This window comes from Capricornis sumatraensis, unplaced genomic scaffold, assembly GCF_032405125.1.
Source record: "Capricornis sumatraensis isolate serow.1 unplaced genomic scaffold, serow.2 scaffold15, whole genome shotgun sequence".
NCBI lineage: Eukaryota > Metazoa > Chordata > Mammalia > Artiodactyla > Bovidae > Capricornis > Capricornis sumatraensis.
The window spans coordinates 4,126,088-4,140,229 of NW_027184626.1; the positions used below are offsets into that span (position 1 = coordinate 4,126,088).

At 39.8% G+C, this 14,142-nt stretch overlaps 1 protein-coding gene across 5 annotated transcripts in view; it reads left to right on the top strand.

Moving 5' to 3' along the window:
• LOC138072390 (lysozyme C, kidney isozyme-like) overlaps positions 1 to 14,142 on the top strand; it is a 55,416-nt gene that overhangs the window by 33,061 nt on the left and 8,213 nt on the right. Inside the window, exon 1 of one of the 5 annotated variants that reach the window (XM_068963485.1) lies at positions 8,404 to 8,526. The exons of 2 other annotated variants lie outside the window; for them this stretch is intronic. The gene's annotated coding sequence lies outside the window, so the exon portion shown is untranslated. Of the gene's footprint in view, positions 1 to 8,403; positions 8,527 to 11,805; positions 11,909 to 12,685; positions 12,747 to 14,142 lie in introns of those variants that run through there. 2 more of the 5 variants (XM_068963486.1, XM_068963487.1) reach the window with 2 other exon arrangements.

Genomic DNA, 14,142 nt, shown 5'->3' on the forward strand with positions numbered 1-14,142 from the left:
GGTGAGGTTGAAAAGAAAGGATATTTATCCAGTACCTGAGTTACAGGTAGATAACTCAATAGAATTATAGCTACTTCTATATCCTGAAAGGTGGCCTGCCTTAGTGTTGGGCTTCACCATTCTGAGATGTTTTCCTAATTAAGATCCCACTTGGCCACATTAACAGGAAATTGTGTTCTATCTTCTTTATTAAACAATTCTTCCTTTGAAGTTCAAAGAATCCAAGGATACTTACTCAGTCCACGGTATCTATAGTTACTCTAACTTCATCCTGAAACTGGACATCCCAGACAGCTCAAGAAAATGACCTGTTGATCGTAAAGCTGCTGTTACTATTGCTAAGCCTCAGTCCTTCTCCAGAAGAAGTTAGTGGGCTTTACCTTTCACCAGCCTGGAGATAGTTGCTGCTGCAGCATGTGGGAATCCTTGTTCCGGGGGAAGAGTTTTTCTTCTCTGTTGCCAGGATGCTGGTGCATAGTGACCCATGTTGTTGTTCAGACTCTCAGTCATGTCTGACCCTTTGTGACCCCCTGGACTGCAGCATGCCAGACTTCTCTGTCCTTCACTATCTCCCGGAGTTTGTTCAAACTCATGTCATCCAACCATCTCATCCTCTGTCATTCCCTTCTCCGCCTGCCCTCAGTGTTTTCCAACATCAGGGTCTTTTTCAATAAGTCAGTTCTTTGCATTACATGGCCAAAATATTGGAGCGTCAGCTTCAGCATCAGTCCTTCCAGTGACTATTCAGGACTGATTTCCTTTAGGATGGACTGATTTGATCTCCTTGCAGACCGAAGGACTCTGAAGAGTCTTCTCCAGCATAACAGTTCAAATGCATCAATTCTTCATTGCTCAGCCTTCTTTATGGTCCAACTCTCACTTCCATACATGACTGCTGGAAAAACCTTAGCTTTGATTAGACAGACCTTTGTTGGCAAAGTGATGTCTCTGCTTTTTAAAACACTGCCTAGGTTTGTCATAACTTTTCTTCCAAGAAACAAACATCTTTTAATTTCATGGCTGCAGTCACCATCTGCAGTGATTTTGGAGCCCAAGAAAATAAAATCTGTCAGTGTTTCCATGCTCCGCCCCCCCCCCCGCCCCCATCCCCATCTATTTGCCATGAAATGATGGGACTGGATGCTATGATCTTAGTTGTTTGAATGTTGACTTTTAAGCAACTTTTTCTCTCTCCTTTTTCAACTTCATTAAGAGGCTCTTTAGTTCCTCTTTGCTTTCTGGCATTAGGGTGGTGTCATCTGCATATCTGAGGTTATTAATATTTCTTCTAGCAATCTTGATTCCAGCTTGAGCTGCATCCAGCCCAGCATTTCACATGATGTACTCCGCATATAAGTTAAATAAGCAGGATGACAATATACAGCCTTGACATACTCCTTTCCCATTTTTGAACCAGTCCATTGTTCTATGTCCAGTTCTGACTGTTGCTTCTCGACCTGTATACGGGTTTCTCAGGAGATAGGTAAGGTGGTCTAGTATACCCATCTCTTTAAGAATTTTCCACAGTTTGTTGTGATCCACACAATCAAAGGCTTTAGCGTGCTCAATGAAGCAGAAGTAGATGTTCTGGAATTTCCTTGCTTTTTCTATGATCCTACGGATGTTACCAACTTGATCTCTGGTTCCTCTGCTTTTTCTACATCTAGTTTGTACATCTGAAATCGCTCGACTCACATCTTGTCGAAGCCTAGCTTAAATGATTTTGAGCATTACCTTGCCAGCATGTGAAATGAGTACAGTTGTACTGTAGTTTGAACATTCTTTAGCACTGCCCTTCTTTGAAATTGGGATGAAAACTGACCTTTTCCAGTCCTGTGGCCACTGCTGTGTTTTCCAAATTTGCTGCCATATTGAGAGCAGAACTTTAAAGCATCATCTTTTAGGACTTTAGATAGCTCAGATGGAATTCCATCACTGCCACTAGCTTTATTTGTAGTAATGCTTCCTAAGACCCACTTGACTTCACACTCCAGCATGTCTGGCTCTGGGTGAGTGATCACACCATTGTGGTTATATGGGTCATTGAGACCTTTTTTGTACAGTGCATTTATCTACAATGATAAAGTTGATGTATATATAATCCCATCAAACTTTGGTTTACAAAAATGACATTTCATCCCAAAGACTGAGTAATTTTTTTCTCAGGAAAGTGGCAACAGTAGGGTAGGGTATCTTATGGGGTCATTCCTTTCCCCTGCAAAGTAGACCACAATTCAAAAAAGTCTGAAGATCATGGTCTTTATCACCATCTTGGCTTTAACTCCTGCCTTCCTTCTCCAAATACATACACATTATCACTATAGTCTGGACTACCAAGAAGGGATCTTTTTTGCACACAAAAATAGAATTGTTTCATATCTCTTGCTCGAAATATTTCAATTTCAACATTACCTTCAGCAGTGATTATTAACAATTTTATGTGCTTTTCCCTTTAAGAATAATTGAATAATAATTAAAGTTTTTAACTTTCTTCAGAGAAAAACATACTATACACATTCAGACAATATAATCTTATACAACTCAGGAGGTTTTGCAACACCCCTGAAGCCCATCCACAGATCTAGGAATCCTCATCCAGCCTATACAATTTATGTATTGAATCTCCTTTGAATAGCATAAAAGGTCTTTTGCCTACCTAGCCAAATTCTTCACTTCCACTCCCCACTTCAAAGGAGATTTCCAGAACATACTATGTTCTCTCTTATACTTTTTTTAAAAAAAATCTATGGTTTTTCCTGTGGTCATGTATGGATGTGAGAGTTGGACTGTGAAGAAAGCTGAGCGCCGAAGAATTGATGCTTTTGAACTGTGGTGTTGGAGAAGACTCTTGAGAGTCCCTTGGACTGCAAGGAGATCCAACCAGTCCATTCTAAAGGAGATCAGTCCTGGGTGTTCTTTGGAAGGAATGATGCTGAAGCTGAAATGCCAGTACTTTAGCCACCTCATGCGAAGAGTTGACTCATTGTAAAAGACTCTGATGCTGGGAGGGATTGGGGACAGGAGGAGAAGGGGATGACAGAGGATGAGATGGCTGGATGGCATCACCGATTTGATGGATGTGAGTTTGAGTGAACTCCGGGAGTTGGTGATGGACAGGGAGGCCTGGCGTGCTGCAATTCATGGGGTCGCAAAGAGTCGGACATGACTGAGCGACTGAACTAAACTGAACTGAACTGAAACTTTTAATTTTAGAATAGTTTGAGATTTACATAAAAATTACTAAGATAACACATAGATTCTGTATGCAGAGTTTATCATTCCATATTCTTACAGTATTTCTCATTTACTATTAATAAGTGACTCTTTAATTGAAAATCCTTTTGAATCAGCAGTCAAGGAAATTATTTTCCAAAATAAATGTATAAAGCACTGATACTAGCCCTCATAATCTCTGGTTCAGCTCATGTGAGACAGTGTGAAAAATGATGCTGTGTTTGTGAGTTCACTTCCTATTTAACAGAGTTGGAAATAGACCACTCACATGCCAGCAACCAGCCACCTTACAGAGGTATGATATTGACTTGAGGTGAGGTGTTGGGGTGAAATAATTTGTGGCTGCATCTTCATTTAGAGTGATGTCAAAGAGAGAACAGAAGCATCTTCAATTCAGTGTGTACAGATAAATTGTTGTTAATAGGAAGTTGAGCATATTATCTTATTTGCTTCTTAAGAGGAGAAATAAAATATTTGTTTGTCAAGAAAGGGAAAAAAAATACGATCCAGGTACATTACCTTATTCCCATATTTCCAACTATTTCTTCTCTTCTCAGCATTTTGTAATGTTACCAGAGCTAATTTACAGATTGAAATCACTGCGTTTTAGTTCAGTGAAAGAACTTTAATGATATGCAGTTGATTTGGCACAAATAAAAAGATCAAACCTTAAACTCAAAAGTCATACTTAACAGAGAAATGAAATCAGAATACTCTTCTAGAAAGAGCAAACGAAAATAGGAACATTCCCATCTCTTTGTCAACAAGATTATGTTTTATCACATGTTTGAAAAATCAGTTACTTATTTCATTACAATTTCTCAATGATGAATGCCCAATTTTTGTGTAAATTGAGGAAGGATTTTTGTAACCTGACCCATGTGGGAAGGGAAATATCTGTTCATAATGTGAAAAAGGGAAGTGAACTCTAAAGTTATAATTTCATTGAATCTGAAAGTTTAAATGTACTTTGTAAATAGTACAAAGAAAGTATGCACAAAGAAATAAAAAACTTTCCACAATTATCAGTTGTACTCACATTAAGAAAATTGATTTTTAGGGGCTTCTCTGGTGGTCCAGTGGTTAAAAATCTACCTGCCAATGCAGGGCACATGGGTTTGATCCCTGGTCCAGGAATATCCCATGTGCCACCTGGCAGATAACCCCAGTGCCACACCGCTGAGATCGTGTTCTAGAGCCTGGGAGCCGCAGCTGTTGGAGCCAGAGTGCCTAGAGCAGTGCTGTGCAACAAGGGAAGCCACGGGAATGAGAGGCCCAAGCACTAGAGAGCAGCCCCCACTCGTCGCAGCTAGAGAAAGCCCACCTGTGGCAATTAAGACCCATGCAGCCAAAAATAAATAAGTAACATCTCTGTTTAACAAAAAAAGAATACTGATTTTGAAATAGTCTCTGATTGTTTAACGGCATTGCCTGGAGTTAGATTAACCTCTTAGATGAAAATCACACTTAAAACACATAAAATGGATTTGTATAATTATATTGGGAACTAAAATCAGCAAGAGGTAGACAAAGAAGTTATAGTGTGTTGTGAGAGAATTTCTTCCCTTTCACTTGAACTTCAAGGTAATGAGGTAAACTGAAAAGACCATGGACCTGACCTTAATCTAACTCCCAGCTCCCCCACTCACTATCTGTATGTCTTGGGGCAGGACTTTTCTCCTCTGGGAGACATAGTTTTTCATTTGTAAAATGGACATAATACCTATCTTTAAGACCCCTGAAAGAATTATAAATAATGTTTATTAAGTGGCTAACACATTGCAAGCATTTGAGTAAAAAAAAAGCTAGCATTATATACCTTTCCTTTTATCCCTGTGTCTCAAAATAGTCTCCAATCTTGACTATTCAAACCTCCTAAATATCTCTTGAATTCTCCTAGTTCTATTATCCACTTCCCACTTCATCTGCCATCTGAATTACTCGTATAGTTTTCTAGCAGCAGTCCCTGAATGCAATCGAGAGTGTTAATTTACTTTGTTTTAAGATTTTGATCCAGTTACCTTCCAGTTTAATACTCATGAATACTTTCCATTGTCTTTGGGATTAATTGCTGAACTTTACTGTTTCGGGGATTAAGCTTTTAGGTCTGGTTCTGCTCACCCCCCGGCGTTGTCTTTGACACCAGCACCTATTATTTCTTCCATTGTCTGCACAGCACGTTGAGGAGACAGCAGGAACAAAGATGAAAGAGAGTGATGCATGGCAAGGGTGAAGAATGGTAGAGTCTCCTCTGTGATTAGCAGTAAAGCACCTGGCAGATGACTAGGCTGGTACTGTTTTAGGCTTAAAGATCAATTCATGGGTCAGTAAGTTGTGGCTCTGTGCGAGACCACAATAACTTTTATAGCACAGTATTGACACCACAGTAGAAATAATTTCTCTTGTGTATATTAAGTAGTAGTATTTTTTCTCAGTATGAACAGATTGTTGTTTTTTAGTCGCTATGTTGTGTCTGATTCCTTTGCGACCCTAAGGACTGTAGCCTGCAAGGCATCTCTGTCCATGGGATTTCCCAAGCCAGAATACTGGAGTAGGTTGCAATTTCCTTCTCCAGGAGATTTTCCTGACCCAGGGATCAAACTCATGTCTCCTGCTTGGCAGGCAGATTCTTTATCTCTGAGCCACCTGGAAAGCCCATGAACTGAGTATCTGACTCAAAACACAAAAACACCAAGACTACATAGTAAATTAAGTACAAAAGTTAGATGATTTCTGGAGTTTGGGTGGTGTTATGAGATGCAGGAAAGCATCTTGCTTGTTCGATCTATTTTGCAAAGAGCGGGAACTGAAATTACAGAGACATTGAGAGCTAAAAGAACAGAAAGTGATCACTAATCCTCGAAAAAGACACACTGGTTTGGATTAGGCAAACCCAAATCATTTACCATTTTTCAATGACCCAAGAACCTGGCCAACAAAATGCCAGCTTTGGATTAGGGTGAAGCACTGCCCTGAGTCAGGGAATGTCCCCACAGAGAGCCACTCTGACCTGTGGCTAGGATGCTGGACTTGCTGGGAGCAGCTGGATGCTGGTCCTGTTTCACAGGGCTATTACACAGCTCCATTAGAAATTACTCCATCTTCAGCTTTCAGCATCTGGGCTCCCTGGGAGAGTCCAGCTGTGTCCCTTACCCCACATGCCAGCCCTCCCATCTCCCCTGCCTCTTCCAAATTCTCCTAGCAGCCATGCTGCCACAGCAGAGATGAGACTAGGTCCTCTGCACCCCTGAGCCAAACTACACAAGGACAGTGTCAGCTGGCTAATGAGAGGAGCTGCCCTGACCACGGAATGGCACTGCTTCATAGCAAGTGACTATTTACAATCTTTGACAAAACTCATTCCAATGCCTCTTTTCATTAATACGGTCTTTTTTTTTTTTTTTTACTAGTGTCAGTTATTAATACTTCCTGAGGTTATGCTATTTTCATATAGTTTTTCATGTCCTTCATATATTGACACAAATAGATTTTAATTTAGAAAAGGGAGAGACATCATTTTGCCAACAAAGTTTTATGTAGTCAAAGCTGTGGTTTTTCCAGTAGTTATGTATGGATGTGAGAGCTGGACCATAAAGAAAGCTGAGTGCCTAAGAACTGATGCTTTCGAATAGTGGTATTGAAGAAGACTCTTGAGAGTCCCTTGGACTGCAAGGAGATCAAACCAGTCAGTCCTCAAGGAAATCAGTGCTGAATATTCATTGGAAGGACTGATGCTGAAGCTGACGCTCCAATACTTTGGCCACCTGATGCGAAAAGCTGATTCATTGAAAAAGACCCTGATGCTGGGAAAGATTGAGGGTAGGAGGAGAAGGGGCCAATAGAGGATGAGATGGTTGAATGGCATCATCAACTCAATGGACATGAGTTTGAGCAAGCTCCAGGAGATAATGAAGGACAGGGAAGCCTGGCATGCTGCAGTCCATGGGGTTGCAAAGAGTCAGACACCACTGAGTGACTGAATGACAAGAAAATAAAAACCAGATTGCAGGAACAACAACAGCAAAAAAGTGATGGGATAGATTATAGTGAAACAAGATTATCAAGACAGAGAGGTCTGAGTCACTGAAAATTAAAAACACCGTGGCTTACCTCCAGGGTCAGTGGTGACCAAAATCATTAAATCGAAGAGCCATTTTCAGGAAAGTAGTTTCATCTCTAGGGCTCTCAAGAACCATCTCACTTCCCACTCTGCAGTCACATTCAGAGAAGGTAAGTCTAGGTCAAATAGTGCAGAGGGTCTAAATTTGCTATACTATAAATGGGTGCAAGAACCATCACTTTGCTTTATTTTTCTAAATCTAACAAAATTTGTCTCTAAGCCCCATTTCCCCAAAAGATGGTGTTGTAAAACTTCTTTAGCTTATCCCCTGCCCAGGAGCTTACAAGCATCTCAAGAAAGGACAAAGCCCAGAAAACTTGAGGAAGACCTTAGAGTTTCAGTCCATCACTGAGATGTTCATATGATGGTAATTACCCAGGCTGACATGGTTCACTCGAAGGCAGAAGCTCTTTCTCGAAGCTTCGTTGAGGGACTTGTCTGGTGGTCCAGTGGCTAAGACTCTGTGCTCCCAATGCAGGGGGCCTGGGTTCAATCCCTGGTCAATGAACTAGATCCTACATGCTGCAACTAAGAGTTCACATTGCTGCAGCTGAGACCCAGCACAACCAAATAAATAAATATTTTTTAAAAAAGCTTTATTGATTCCCAAGGGAGAGCAATTCATGTTCACTTTCCCAGCAGCTGCATGCCATCCAAGAGACCTCTTACCACTGCTCTGGGACCCCCACGGAGTGGGATGCAGGGCCCTGCCACTTCTCAAGCCTGTTACCACTATCATCTCAGATCTGGCCAAATTTGCCTCCTCAAGTACCCAGGCCTCAGGAAATGTTTCTTCCTGCTTTATCCTCCTTCAATAATATAATCTCCCAAATGAAGGCCTGGATGGGACAGTGTTCCAGGAGCTTGGCAACTTATCTCTTATTCCAAGACATATAAATTCTATTCTTATAAGAGTATTTTTCAGTCTTTTAAGAAAGTTAATGATACAATAAAAATGATCCTAAACAAAACAGGATTGTTCTGACATATTCTCTCATGTTTCTTTTTCTATAGCTTATATGCCATTTTAATGCATCTCATGAAGTTCATTGAAAATTAATATTTAACTCCTTTCTATTGAAGCTTAAGAGACCACTGATCTGGGTACAGATGAGCTGCATGAAAGAAGGATAAATTTAAAGTTAATTGGCAGACTATTTCTACCAATATGGGTGAATTCATATACACAGAGGAATGTTGAGGACTTCAAAAAAATCATTCTTTTTTTAGTGATTCTGCACACTCCTCTCTGTATGTGTAATTATTTATTATTTTGCTAATTATAAAAGTAATATATGCTGAAAGAACAAAACTTGGAAAATGCCAAAATATACAAGTTGAATAAAATTCTGAAGAGTGTCAGTATAAACATTCTGGTGTGTATCTTTTAGTCCTTTTTCTTACATAAGACGTTTTTTTAATCATAAAATACATACGCACATTTTTTAAAGTCAAATGAGGTGTTATAAGTTAAATGCTGAAAGATAGCCCTAAACTTCCTTATCCAATTCCCAACACTAGAGGCAATGTCTTTCAACTTCTTAGGTATTTTTAGCTTCTTTAGTTCTATTTTATTATTATGGCCATATATGTCAAGAGTATGATTATTCTATTCATTTTTTATTTTCAATCATGGGTATTTTCTACTGATTTCCGCCAAGGAAGATGAAGATTTAGCTCTCTGGACTCCCCATGTCTTGTTCCCCTTTACAAGCATGTACAAACTCTCACAGATGAGTATACTATGATCGTATAATTTGGTTGTATATCTTCTTTTCTTGTGTTTTAGTTTTCTTGGAATTGACAATTGCCTTACTTTTTGTTTGCATAGTCTTCCATTTACTTATTCATGTATTAATTCATCGCCCTAGATCTCAGTCAGAGTTGTCAAACTCCTTTCAATAGTTTCAAACATTCCAGGACATTTTTTTTTTTTAAGCTTGTCTATTACACACATTTGTAGTAGGGTTTTTAAAAATTAGTCAACTAACGTTTATTTTTTGTTGTGCTGGGTCTTTGCTGCTGCACGTGGACTTCCTCTAGTTGCAGTGGGTGGGGAGCTACTCTTTATTGTGGTGCCTGGGCTTCTCACTGTGCTGGCTTCTGTTGCAGAGTACAGGCTCTAGGTACCTGGGCTTCGGTAGTTGCCGCTGGCAGGCTCAGGAGTAGTGGCGCCCTGGCTGAGTTGCTCCAGCATGTGGAATCTTCCCAGTTGGAGATCGAACCCGCATGCCCGCTGTTGGCAGGAGGATTGTTATCCCCTGCACCCCTAGGGAAGCCTTCCAGGACTTCTTTAACTTGGCTTTCCCCCAGGGAGTCCTTAGGGTTACTGTTCCCTTCATCTCAATAATTTCCCTTCTCCTTTCTCCTGTATTAAAATCCTGTTTACTAGAACCCTTATCTTTTATCTTATTTGCTCTTTTAAAATTTTATATCTTTATTTATTGGCTGTGCTGTGTGGATGCCACAGGATCTTAGTTCTCCAACCAGGAATTGAACCCAGACCACAACAGTGAAAGTGCCAAGTCCTATCCATAGGACTACCAGGGAATTTCCAGGAATATATCACTTCGTGATTTTTAAAGACATATGCCTTTTCATAGTACAATTTTTTTTAAGTGGTAAAAACAACATGTTATTAACAAACCCAAATACCTTTAGTTTCTCTGTAATAAGAGGTGAAAAGCATATAAACTTAAACATGTGTTTGGCAATTAATATTTCACTATTTTATTTGGAAATGAACTAGATATCAATGAATATCATTTAAAGTTAATGTTACAAAAAGATTTTGAAAACTATTTTTAAGCAGACACATTTTATTAATGATACCTGCAAAATTCATTTACGAACATTTCTACCACTTATATCTATTTAATTCATGTGTACTTAACAATTATGCTTGAGTCGCCATGAAAATTTAATGATATTAAAAATTAACCATCATTTTATGTTATTTTTCTTGTTGACAAACTAGGCAAGTAGCAAAACTTACAGAAGTAAAGAATCTAATAATTGAAAGATGACTTTTTTCTCTACCATATTGACATACATTAAGGAAATAATTTCTATTGTAAATTTAGTTCTTGAGTAGAATTTATAATTTTATAATTTCAAGCATAAAGTAGAGACAACATAAACTTATTTGACTAGTCTTAGTTTAAATAAGTGCTTGTATTGTCTTTAAGCCAGTTAAATAGAGGTCTTTCACAAGTTTTTACAAATACTATCCAGAGGAATAAAAATATCACACATACATAACATACATACATAGATATACATGGATATATAGATAGAGACTGATGCAAACTGTGATCTCATAGCTTTCATTTAAAAATTTTAGCCACATATCCAGTACAGTAGTACAAAAACTTTCTAGCTTATAGAAGACCTAAATGGGATTTTTGGCAGATAGAACAAGTTAAATTTACCCACTCAGGTGGCTAAAGCCTTTTGCCAATATTTGTGGAAAAGACTATTAAGAATTTTACTTGTCTTGAATGAATAATCTTGTGGAGGCTATGGACAAAATTTGGGGCAAGGGAGCTTATGAAAATATCAAACGGTTTGTTTTCTTAAAAAACTATCTCTCATATTTGTTTGTTTCCGGTCCTGTAATTGCTTCAGCAATATGTGAACCATGAACTTCCAGATGTTCAAGCTGGTTTTAGAAAAGGCAGAGGAACCAGAGATCAAATTGCCAACATCTGCTGGATCATGGAAAAAGCAAGAGAGTTCCAGAAAAACATCTATTTGTTCTTTATTGACTATGCCAAAGCCTTTGACTGTGTGGATCACAATAAACTGTGGAGAATTCTTCAAGAGATGGGCATACCAGACCACCTAACCTGCCTCTTGAGAAACCTGTGTGCAGGTCAGGAAGCAACAGTTAGAACTGGACAGGGAACAACAGACTGGTTCTAAATAGGAAAAAGAAGTACATCAAGGCTGTATATTGTCACCCTGCTTATTTAACTTATATGCAGAGCACATCATGAGAAACGCTGGGCTGGAGGAAGCACAAGCTGGAATCAAGATTGCCGGGAGAAATATCAATAACATCAGATATGCAGAAGAAACCACCCTTATGGCAGAAAGTGAAGAACTAAAGAGTCTCTTGATGAAAGTGAAAGAGGAGAGTGAAAAAGTTTTCTTAAAGCTCAACATTCAGAAAACGAAGATCATGGCATCTGGTCCCATCGCTTCATGGCAAATAGACGGGGAAACAGTGGAAACCGTGGCTGATTTTATTTTTCTGGGCTCCAAAATCACTGCAGATGGTGACTGCAGCCATGAAATTAAAAGATGCTTACTCCTTGGAAAGAAAGTTATGACCAACCTAGACAGCATATTCAAAAGCAGAGACATTACTTTGCCAACAAAGATCTGTCTAGTCAAGGCTATGGTTTTTCAGTGGTCATGTATGGATGTGATTGTTGGACTGTGAAGAAGGCTGAGTGCTGAAGAATTGATGCTTTTGAACTGTGGTGCTGGAGAAGACTCTTGAGAGTCCCTTGGACTGCAAGGAGATCCAAGCAGTCCATCCTAAAGGAGGTCAGTCCTGAGTGTTCATTGGAAAGACTGATGTTGAGGCTGAAACTCCAATACTTTGGCCACCTGATGCGAAGAGCTGACTCATTTGAAAAGACCCTGATGCTGGGAGGGATTGGGGGCAGGAGGAGAAGGGGACGACAGAGGATGAGATGGTTGGATGGCATCACCAACTCAATGGACATGGGTTTGGGTGGACTCCGGGAGTTGGTGATGGACAGGGAGGCCTGGAGTGCTGTGGTTCATGGGGCGGCAGAGTCAGACACAACTGAGTGACTGAATTGAACTGAATTGCTTTAGCAACAATGATCTCTTTGGGTGCTTACATTTCAAAGATACAGTAAGATCAATATTTCCAAGGGTCAGAGAAGGGACTGTAGGTCTTATATGAGATGGAACTCAAGGGTATATTTGCCCTTATCAGAAACCTAAGATCATCATTATTACATTTTCCCTTTGTTTAACAGTAGGATAGGATAACTCAACAATGTTGACATTTTTTTGGTAGTGCAGGCCCAAAATATGGGATGTCTGGACCTGGTGGGGTTGGCTTTACAAAGTAAAGGACAATAAATCAAACCTTCATGTGCCTTTTCTGGACCTTTGTCAAAGCTATTTCCTGGCTATCAATATTTCTGTAAGTTTTATACCTGCTTGAGTGCCAGCTGTAGCTCTTGACAGTCCTCTGATGTTCCCCTCCTAACCTTGTTGAGAAAGTTAAGGAAGTGTTTTGTTTTTCTTTCACACAGTCGCTCAGTCATGTCTGACTTTGCAATCCTGTGGACTGTAACCCACGAGGCTCCTCTTGTGTCCATGGGATTTTCCAGGCATAAATACTGGAGTGAGTAGCCATTTCCTTCTCTAAGGGATCTTCCTGACCCAGGGTCCCCCTCATTGGCAGGCAGATTTTTTACCATTGAGCCATCAGGAAAACCCTGTACCTTCTGTATCTATTTCTATCTTTTCTCTCTTTCTTTCCTTTTTTTTTTTTTTCTCAATTTGATCTTCCCATTGGTACCTGTAGGACACTTGTTTAAGATGAGAGCTATCTTAAAAGTCCTTTTAGGTGTAAAAGTTCAAGTCTTCAATAGATCTATTCCAACTGTGAGTCTGAGCCAGTGAGCCTTTTTCATGGCTTAAAACCAATATTAGGGCTTACAAGAGCTTAAAACCAATATTAGAGCTTATACTATTAGGACGCAAGAGCTGTCCCTTAAGAAACGTAGGCCTCTCAAGATGCAGAGCCACTCCAGAGAAAGCCTAAGAAACAAAGACCTTCCTTGTCTCAGGTGACAAAGAAAGCTCTATGTCCTGCAAAGTGGGACACCTTACATAACTGACCTCCTAACCTATGCTACCAGAAAGGTGATACTGAGAGGAGAATTTTTCCTTCACAAACCAGGCAGCAAAGGTAGAGGCCCTAAAGGCCTCTTATGACCTGAGACACTTCATTAAGACAAATTTCCCTGACAGCCAGCATGGTTGGACAAAGAGAATATTGCCTGTCCCCTTCATGTCTTCGGCTGCTAGCTGGCTGGCTGGCTAACTGCTGATGCAAGCCTGACAACCTGCACCCCGCCAACCCCACAAAGGGAGTATTCTCACTGGTGACAAAGCCAAGTTCTCAGAAGAGAAAACAAAACAAATGGAGATTCTCATCTTATGGTTTTTCATCCTTATGACAGACGACAAAGGAAAACGTAACTCTTCCTGCGAGGCTAAGAGTCAGTAACCATAGGGGCTGATTAACAAAAACAGATTCACGAGAATCACAATTCAAGGTCTGTTTTCACAAATGTTTTTCTTCTGCCACTGTGAATTGGGAAAGGAAGGGAAAAGGAGAAAGTTTTATCCTCCTCTCTTGTCTGTGCACTACAGAGAAAGAGCTGGGAGACTGACATGGTAAGAATCTGTACCTTCTGCTGGTCTGCTGTCTGTTATCGCATATTTCAATTGCAGTCGCCAGGGAGAATGGAGTGTTCTAGCCTTTCACGGTCCCATCCTCCTCACCAGAAACTGTACAGGGGGAAATGTTTGTTTCCTTTCACTATTTTAGGTTTTTGGCTGGGACTCTGTAACAAAAAGACAGCTTAACAAGAGAAAAGGAAATGAGTATATTAACATGTACATCTCATATATACTTATGAGAAATGAAAGTGGTGAGTAACTCAAAGAGGTGTCTAGGACTTGGACTTACAGATCATCTTAACCAAAGAACAATATATTTTTAGGGGAAC